General features: G+C 44.9%; 1 long non-coding RNA gene across 1 annotated transcript in view; it reads left to right on the top strand.

Moving 5' to 3' along the window:
- Positions 1-2266: 2266 nt before the first annotated feature.
- Positions 2267-10405, top strand: part of LOC139749596 (uncharacterized) — a 186208-nt gene continuing 178069 nt past the window's right edge. The window contains exons 1-3 of the long non-coding RNA XR_011712995.1: positions 2267-2409; positions 3350-3495; positions 4396-4541. This is a non-coding gene — a long non-coding RNA (uncharacterized lncRNA). The remainder of the gene's footprint in view (positions 2410-3349; positions 3496-4395; positions 4542-10405) is intronic.

Raw genomic sequence — 10405 nt, 5'->3', positions numbered from 1 at the left:
GGTCAGTGGAGGAAGGCGAGAGGAACGCTTTTAAAGAGAGAGAGAGAGAGAGAGAGAGAGAGAGAGAGAGAGAGAGAGAGAGAGAGAGAGAGCACAGTAACGCAGGTTGTGTTGTTAATGGCCCGGCCCCGTTAGTGCTGCCTGACAGTCGACCATCGTTTAAACAACCCAGGTTTAAACAACCCAGGTTTAGTGGGGATGTGTTTGACGCAGTCTTCACTAAAACTGGGTTGCTTAAGTCTCAAGTCAAAGGTCGTACCGTCGTGTTCAAGGGGTCGTGTCCAAGGGTCGTAACGTCGTGTCCTGGGGTCGTATCGTCGTGGTCAAGGGTCGTATTGTCGTGTTCAAGGGTCGTACCGTCGTGCTCAAAGGTCGTATTGTCGTGATCAAGGGTAGAACCGTCGTGCTCAAGGGTCGTATTGTCGTGCTCAAGGGTCGCAATATCGTGTTCAAGGGTCGTACCGTCGTGTTCAAGGGTCGCACCGTCGTGTTCAAGGGTCGCACCATCGTGTTCAAGGGTCGTACCGTCGTGCTCAAGGGTCGTACCGTCGTGCTCATTCTTAAAAATGGCCTTACTCTTCCATAAGTAATTTTTTATCTTTACAGGATTTCACAATCAAGTGGACACACCCTTGTGTGTGTGTGTGTGTGTGTGTGTGTGTGTGTGTGTGTGTGTGTGTGTGTGTGTGTGTGTTTAAAGTGCGTTGCTTCCCGCTCTGAGGCCACTGAATGGCGTATCATTATACGTGGGTCACTGGTAATTAGTCTTTGTAATTTATTCTTTTTATGCAAACGAGGGAGCGTGTGTCGGTGGGGGAGGCATGTGTGTGTGTGTGTGTGTGTGTGTGTGTGTGTGTGTGTGTGTGTGTGTGTGACGAGGAGAGAGTTTTACACTCGTGTTTTCCCGACTCATATATCACATGTTTACCAAATGGCGTCCTAGCTTCGTCTTTTCGGTGTATATCAACTGACTGTTATATTTCTCTCTTGTGTCTCCCCTGATGATGTGATTATGACACGAAAGTGCACTTGGAAACTTTTCGTGTTTCATTTTCCCCGTGGACTCATAGGAATATATATATATATATATATATATATATATATATATATATATATATATATATTTCCCTTTTAGTCGCCTTCTACGACACGCAGGGAATACGTGGGAAGTATTCTTTCTCCCATATCCCCAGGGATAGGGGATATATATATTATCCCTGGGGATAGGGGAGAAAGAATACTTCCCAGGTACTCCCTGCGTGTCGTAGAAGGCGACTAAAAGGGGAGGGAGCGGGGGGCTGGAAATCCTCCCCTCTCGTTTTTAATTTTCCGAAAGAAGGAACAGAGAAGGGGGCCAAGTGAGGATTTCCTTCAAAGGTTCAGTTCTCTATTCTTAACGCTACCTCACTAAACGTGGGAAATGGCGAATAGTATAAAAAAAAATGAATACATATTTGTGGGCGTTTACGTATGGGTGGGTTGGGCCAGTCTGTTTCATTGCGCTACCTCGCTAACGCGGGAGACGGCGATTAAGTATGATGCAGTTACACTCATATATCAACCAGGAACAAGGGAAGGGTGAACACCTGGGATTGCCTGTGGGCCGCCTACTGCTGCTGCGCCCAGGATTCGAACCCATGACCACCCATGGTCGGTAACGCAAACCTCTGCACCACAGAGGCCCGTGTGTGTGTATTTGTGTGTGTGTGTGTGTGTGTGTCTAACAAAATACGCGATGTTTATGAACTGTGTGGGACAGCTGGTCATTTACAGCCATGTTAATATCATTTATCGAGATGCTGTAACTTTTCAAAGGATAATTAACTTAAAATTGACTTGGTTGGTGAAGTATTAGGTATATATATATATATATATATATATATACATATATATATATATATATATATATATATATATATATATATATATATATATATATGGCATTCCTGATTGGGCATAACTCGATTATCAAACATTATCTATACATATTTTTTTAAGTAATATATGTGAAGGTAATTAGAACGGTCGTTAATGAGGTGTTTTTCAGGTGAAGTTAATTAATATTTTCCTACCATTACGAACGTCTCGAGAGCGTTCTCGAATTTTCCACCCGACCGAACAGTCTTTTTATATTACTAAATTTGTTCGTTTTATGAATTTACAAGGAATTATTTGCTCATCTAAAATTATTACCTTAAAATAATTATTATATAGCATCGTTACGGAACATATACTAAACTGAATATAATTTTTTTTTTTCCAGTAAGAATTGTCACCGAAACTCAACATTGCACGTAATGTTGGAACGCTGCTGCTGGCGGGTAGTGGAAGACCATCTTGGGGCGACGAGAGGAAATCACTTCAATTTTCCTGCTTCGGCGTCACATTACAGCCTTTTCAAGAGCACAAGTAAGCGCAGATTTATTCGTGACTCGAAAGCTAAGGCCAGGGATCATATAAATTCAGCGGGGGGTAATGATGGTGGGGATTTATATGGATTTGTCTGATGGTGATTCATGGCGTCCCAAACTGAAGGGGGTCGGAACTCTGTCCTTCCCGTTTATTTTTTTTTATTTTTTTTTCAAGGATTCAACTTGTTGATTGGGCAAGGACAATGTGCATTCAACAGGTATATATGTATGTAATGGCGAACTACTACTAGCTTCATTTGATAAGGCTGATTGAATGGTTCAATGAATATAAAAGTAAATGTGTGATTGGAGAGTGAGAGTCGAATGGCATTGCGCATGCGTATTTTGCCGACGCGGAGGCCATGTTGGGGGCCACAGAGGCCCATGTGTGCGTGTGTGTGTGTGTGTAGCAAAATACGAGATGTTTATGAACTGTGTGGGACAGCTGGTCATTTACAGCCATGTTAATATCATTAATTGAGATGCAGTAACTTTTCAAAGGATGATTAACTTAAAATTAACTTGGTGAAGTATTAGGAATATATATATATATATATATATATATATATATATATATATATATATATATATATATATATATATATATGGCATTCCTGATTGGGGCATAAGTCGATTATCACACATTATCAATACATATTTTTTTCAGTAATATGTATATGTGTGAAGGTGATTAGAACGGTCATTAATGAGGTGGTTTTCAGGTGAAGTTAATTAATAATTTTCTACCATTACGAACATCTCGAGTGCGTTCTCGAATTTTCCAACCGACCGAACAGTCTTTTAAATTACTAAATTTCTTCGTTTTATGAATGTCCAGAGGATTATTTGCTCATCTAAAATTATTACCTTAAAATAATTATTATATAGCATCGTTACGGAACATATACTAAACTGAATATAATTTTTTTTTTTTCCAGTAAGAATTGTCACCGAAACTCAACATTGCACGTAATGTTGGAACGCTGCGGCTGGCGGGTAGTGGAAGACCATCTTGGGGCGACGAGAGGAAATCACTTCAATTTTCCTGCTTCGGCGTCACATTACAGCCTTTTCAAGAGCACAAGTAAGCGCAGATTTATTCGTGACTCGAAAGCTAAGGCCAGGGATCATATAAATTCAGCGGGGGGTAATGATGGTGGGGATTTATATGGATTTGTCTGATGGTGATTCATGGCGTCCCAAACTGAAGGGGGTCGGAACTCTGTCCTTCCCGTTTATTATTTTTTTTTTTAGGGATTCAACTTGTTGATTGGTCAAGGACAATGCACATTCAACAGGTATATATGTATGTAATGGCGAACTACTACTAGCTTCATTTGATAAGGCTGATTGAATGGTTCAATGAATATAAAAGTAAATGTGTGATTGGAGAGTGTGAGAGAGTCGAATGGCATTGCGCATGCGTATTTTGCCGACGCGGAGGCCATGTTGCAAACCTCTACACCACAGAGGCCCATGTGTGTGTGTGTGTGTGTGTGTGTGTGTGTGTAGCAAAATACGCGATGTTTATGAACTGTGTGGGACAGCTGGTCATTTACAGCCATGTTGATATCATTAATCGAGATGCTGTAACTTTTCAAAGGATAATTAACTTAAAATTGACTTGGTTGGTGAAGTATTAGGAATTTATATATATGGAATTCCTGATTGGGGCATAAGTCGATTATCACATATTATCTATACATATTTTTTTCAGTAATATGTATATGTGTGAAGGTAATTAGAACGGTCATTAATGAGGTGTTTTTCAGGTGAAGTTAATTAATATTTTCCTACCATTACGAACGTCTCGAGTGCGTTCTCGAATTTTCCAACCGACCGAACAGTCTTTTAAATTACTAAATTTGTTCGTTTTATGAATTTCCAGAGGATTATTTGCTCATCTAAAATTATTACCTTGAAATAATTATTATATAGCATCGTTACGGAACATATACTAAACTGAATATAATTATTTTTCCAGTAAGAATTGTCACCGAAACTCAACATTGCACGTAATGTTGGAACGCTGCTGCTGGCGGGTAGTGGAAGACCATCTTGGGGCGACGAGAGGAAATCACTTCAATTTTCCTGCTTCGGCGTCACATTACAGCCTTTTCAAGAGCACAAGTAAGCGCAGATTTATTCGTGACTCGAAAGCTAAGGCCAGGGATCATATAAATTCAGCGGGGGGTAATGATGGTGGGGATTTATATGGATTTGTCTGATGGTGATTCATGGCGTCCCAAACTGAAGGGGGTCGGAACTCTGTCCTTCCCGTTTCTTTTTTTTTTTTAATTTTTTTTAGGGATTCAACTTGTTGATTGGTCAAGGACAATGCACATTCAACAGGTATATATGTATGTAATGGCGAACTACTACTAGCTTCATTTGATAAGGCTGATTGAATGGTTCAATGAATATAAAAGTAAATGTGTGATTCGAGAGAGAGAGTCGAATGGCATTGCGCATGCGTATTTTGCCGACGCGGAGGCCATGTTGCCAGGTTGATGATAATTACCATGTATGACAATTTTGAATTTAATATGATGATGATAATCGTCCCCCCCCGCTATCATATGCAAATGTATGATAATTTGTGAAGCATTGTAAAATAGGAAATGCATTGTCATGTTGATTTTTTTTTTTGTTAATGTTTCGTAATAAGTCTTATTCATTAGCAATTAGCACAGTTGCACGTTGCACTGTATGTAATTGAATGATAATAACCATTGAGTGTATTCGTGTTATATTATTAGGTATGTATGATAATTTCGTCCTGAAAATGGCCAAAATACGGCTTTTTCCTCGTTCTTTAAATACACTTTAAGGATCCCCTGAAATATTATCCATCAGCTGTTGTATTTGAACACCTCAGATGCTAATTTGAAATGTCTTTGAATTTGAATTTTGCCCATTTGATACTGTATCCTATTGTATTTTCACTATAACTATTTTATATTCTTTGTGTTGAAACTTTTAGACCATGTGATTTTTTTTGTGTGTGTATTGATACATAATGTATATTTAATACATTACTTACGGCCATTGGAAACACTGGACTAAAAAAATTGTACGATGCTTTTGGCCGGGTGATAACACAGTGTAGACCAGCCATGATATGATGGGCTCGTGGGGGCCACTGGCGGGTGCGGCCTTCAACAGTTTGATTAACCAGAAAAGCGACACCACAACACCTTGGCCCCAGACCGAACTGTGATTGGGGGGGGGGGGGGTTAGTTGAGCTTCGAAACCATCTTGGATGATATACGTCAGGTAGGGTAAGGTCCCACACCCAGTTGTGGGGGGTGGGGGTGTAGAAGACCTAAGAAACCATCGTAAGGTAAGGTAAGGTAAGGTCCCACACCCGGTTGTGGGGGTGTAGAAGACCTCAGAAACCATCGTAAGGTAAGGTAAGGTCCCAGACCTAGTTGTGGGGAGGTAGAAAACCTCCGAAACCATCGTAAGGTAAGGTAAGGTAAGGTCCCAGACCCCGTTGTGGGGGTGTAGAAGACCTCAGAAACCATCGTAAGGTAAGGTAAGGTCCCAGTCCCAGTTGTGAGGGGTGTGGAAGACCTCCGAAACCATCGTAAGGTAAGGTAAGGTCCCAGACCCCGTTGTGGGGGTGTAGAAGACCTCAGAAACCATCATAAGCTAAGGTAAGGTAAGGTCCCAGCCCCAGTTGTGGGGAGGTAGAAGACCTAAGAAACTATCGTAAGGTAAGGTAAGGTCCCAGACCCAGTTGTGGGGAGGTAGAAGACCTCAGAAACCATCGTAAGGTAAGGTAAGGTCCCAGACCCAGTTGTGGGGGGTATAGAAGACCTCAGAGACCATCGTAAGGTAAGGTCCCAGTCCCAGTTGTGAGGGGTGTGGAAGACCTCAGAAACCATCGTAAGGTAAGGTAAAATAAGGTCCCAGACCCAGTTGTGGGGAGGTAGAAGACCTCAGAAACCATCGTAAGGTAAGGTAAGGTCCCACACCCAGTTGTGGGGGGTGTAGAAGACCTCAGAAACCATCGTAAGGTAAAGTAAGGTAAGGTCCCAGACCCAGTTGTTGAGGGTATAGAAGACCTCAAAAACCATCGTAAGGTAAAGTAAGGTAAGGTCCCAGACCCAGTTGTGCGGGGTGTAGAAGACCTCAGAAACCATTTTAAGGTAAGGTAAGGTCCCAGACCCGGTTGTGGGGAGGTAGAAGACCTCAGAAACCATCGTAAGGTAAGGTAAGGTAAGGTCTCAGACCCAGTTGTGGGGAGGTAGACCTCAGAAACCATCGTAAGGTAAGGTCAGGTAAGGTCCCAGCCCCAGTTGTGGGGGGTGTAGAAGACCTCAGAAACCATTTTAAGGTAAGGTAAGGTCCCAGACTCAGTTGTGGGGAGGTAGAAGACCTCAGAAACCATCGTAAGGTAAGGTCCCAGACCCGGTTGTGGGGAGGTAGAAGACCTCAGAAACCGTCGTAAGGTATGCGTAAGGTAAGGTAAGCTAAGATAAGGTGCCAGACCCAGATATGGGAGGTAGGTGACCTCCAAAACCAAATTAAAGTAAGTTAAGGTCCCAGACCCAGCTGTGGGATTGTGAAAAACCTCCAAAACCATCGTAAGGTAAGGTAATGTCCCAGACCCAGCTGTGGTGGGGGTGTTGAAGACCTCCCAGACCATCGTAAGGTATACGTAAGGTAAGGTAAGGTCACAGACCCAACTGTGGGAGATAGAAGACCTCCGAAACCATCGTAATGTAAGGTAAGGTCCCAGACCTATCTGTGGGGGTAGATGACCTCCATAACCATCGTGAGGTGAGGTAAGATCCCAGACCCAGCTGTTGGGGGCGGGGGGTAGAAGACCTCCATAAACAGACCTCCATAACCATCGTAAGGTAAGGAAAGGTCCCGGATCGAACTGTTGGGGTGGTTACCTCAGGTAAAAGAGCCCCTGAACCATCGTAAGGGGGAAAGTATACGACAGCAGACGCAAGCTACGTCACTGACGGAGACGAGCGCAATATCCCAGAGACAACGGAATTCCCGTGGCAGACCTTCGATCGGCCGTTTTCAAACCTTGAATCCGGTTAATCGAGTGGGTTGGACTGGCCTCATAATCCGGTTAATCGAGTCGGTCGGACTGGTTTGAGGCTAATATAAGCCCCCGAAGCCAGCTGATCTTTGCTTTGGGTTTCCCTCCGGCTTGTGGTTTGTTTACTTGACAATATGTCCCGTGCTGTTCGCGGTAGTAGTGCATATATATATATATATATATATATATATATATATATATATATATATATATATATATATATATATATGCACTGATGTATGATGATGTGTTACCTGTATGTGCCGCTGTATGCGTCGGCATTCAAAAGTCAGATTTCGTTACGATGTTAACGCATGTTCGTGAGTCATTTGATATCACCTTTTTATTTCGTGGTCGTGGTTGGTTTAGTGACGATTACGATTTTTTTTTATTATATATATATATTTTTTCCTTCTGGCCTTGATTACTGGCGTTCTTGTGGTTGTGAATGCCCGATGTCGAGGCGATTTCCTTCGCGTGGTCATTTGAAAGAAGTGGCTTCACCACCACACACACATAAGGTTCCCAGTGTAATGTGTGTTAAGTGGCTTGGTTTTTTTTTTTTGTGACGACGTCCTAGTATGTATATATTTCTGTGCTTGACCGCCGTCTCCCGCGTTAGCGAGGTAGCGCAAGGTAACAAGACGAGGAGTGGCCCAACCCACCCACATACACCTGTATGTACTTAAACGCCCACACACGGGCATATACATGCATATGAATTTTAACGTATACATGCATATACATACGCAAACATATACGTATATACACATATATACGTATATACGTATCCATACTTGTTGCCTTCATCCATTTCTGTCGCCACCCCGCCACACACGAAATACCATCCCCCCCCCCACCCCTCTCCAGCGAGTTTGCACGATTGTTATCATATGCATGTGTTTTGCATTCTGTGTGTGTGTTGTGTGTGTGTGTGTATTAAAGGGAGAGAGTTTTACACTTGTGTCGCCCCCGCCTCTTAACCCTGGTCTATATGTACCATGTCTTTACTCCTGTTTACGTATTCACACGCGCACATACCCCAGCCTAAGCTGTTGTGCCTGTGTCTGCTGTGTGAATGTAATGTGTCTGCCTGCTTGTAGGTTCTCTCTCTCTCTCTCTCTCTCTCTCTCTCTCTCTCTCTCTCTCTCTCTCTCTCTCTCTCTCTCTCTCTCTCTCTCTCATAATTACCACGTTATCATTGTTGTTGTTATTATTATATTATTTTTCATAATTGCTGTGGAGTTTATGCTACGTGGAAAATGGTATAGTGTGGATGGGAACGTGGGGGGGGGGGGGAAATATCCCACTTCGGTCTGTATGTTGGAAGGTCGGGGGGGGGGGGGGGGAAGCTGTGGAAATACGAGACGTTATGGAAATGCTGTGACCCCGACACTCGACGCGCGTCGAAACTTTGAGCGGGGATTCTGGTTGGGTTTTAAAGCCAGGACAGAGAGAGAGAGAGAGAGAGAGAGAGAGAGATGCCTTACCGGATAGGATGTGTGAGGTGAGGTAACAAGAGGGGCAGTGGGCTCCTGTAGGTGCAGGGGTTGTGGTGAAGAAGAGGTCAAGGTAAGGTCGGGTAGTATGAGACTGGCTTAGCTTGGCTGGGGCTGGGAGTCCAGTGGTGCTGGCGAGGATGCCAAGATGAAGCAGGAGCACTTAGGGGAAGTGGCGTGGTTATCGAGAGCGCGACGTGGAGCTCCTGTAGGAGGAGGAGGAGGTGGGTGTGGCCTGTATCGAGGCTTTTAGGATGTGCGCGGTGGCGGTGGCTACGGCTACCGATTTGTGCTTGGGTTGCAGGAGGCTCCTGAAGAGGCGCTAGGATTGCTGGAGGCTCCTGAAGAGGCGCTAGGATTGCAGGAGGCTCCTGAAGACGCGCTAGGATTGCAGGAGGCTCCTGAAGACGCGCTAGGGTTGCTGGAGGCTCCTGAAGAGGCGCTAGGGTTGCAGGAGTGCCGCAGGCGTGGCCGTAGGATCCATTGTTGTTTCCTAGCTGCTGCTCGTGACGGGCGACGTCCCACGGGAGTCCTGCCGAAGGTGGAGGTCGGAGATGAGGCGCTGCACTGACACCCGCTAGGAAGATGAGACGTCACGGGTGGGGGGGTCACGTTGTTGGGGCTCCGACTGATGTTGGACGCGCCCAAAAGGGCGTCTCGAGTCTGCGGTGATGACCTGGATATATTCGAGGCAGGAAGGTCAAGGTCACCGAAGTCGACTGTCGCCAGGTCTTGCTAGACTTCTCTCTCTCTCTCTCTCTCTCTCTCTCTCTCTCTCTCTCTCTCTCTCTCTCTCTCTCTCTCTCTCTCTCTCTCTCTCTCCACACTGGGTCGAGCGAGAGTCGCCCTTCTTATGGTGGTACGGGTCATCGGCATCTTGAGACCTGCCACGGCCGAACATCGAGCGCGGGTGTCAGGTGGTAACACCACAGGGGCGGCCGTAGGCTAAGGAGAGGGGGTCGTGTGGGGTCGGGTCACCAGACTCATTTCTCTGGGGGGTGTCATTAGGTCAGGTCAGAGGTCACCCACTGTGACCTGCCACCAAATCAGGGCGTCGTCGGTAGGGTAATACTCTGTAGGGCGAGTGTGTGTGTCGCCACAGAACACTGGGATGTTGTACACGTCCCGTCCCGTCTCGTCCCTTCCCACATTCCCGCGTTCCATGTCTTGTCCCATTCCTTACATCCCGAGCGCTCGTTATCCCACCTGTCCTCCCATATATCCCAGACACCCATAGTCATCTCACGTCCCAGACACTTTATGTCCCAACGTCTTCCATTCCATGTCACTCCGCCATAATCATCCCGCCGTCCCATATCCCACATGTCGATATCCCCCATCCCACACCCCCAAATCCCCTATCCCACACACCCAAATATCCCCCATCCCACACACCCATATCCCCCATCACGCACCCCCAAATCCCCTAA

Source organism: Panulirus ornatus, chromosome 7, assembly GCF_036320965.1.
Source record: "Panulirus ornatus isolate Po-2019 chromosome 7, ASM3632096v1, whole genome shotgun sequence".
NCBI lineage: Eukaryota > Metazoa > Arthropoda > Malacostraca > Decapoda > Palinuridae > Panulirus > Panulirus ornatus.
Note: the sequence above shows the minus strand (reverse complement) of the source record. Positions and strands in the feature narration are given on the sequence as shown.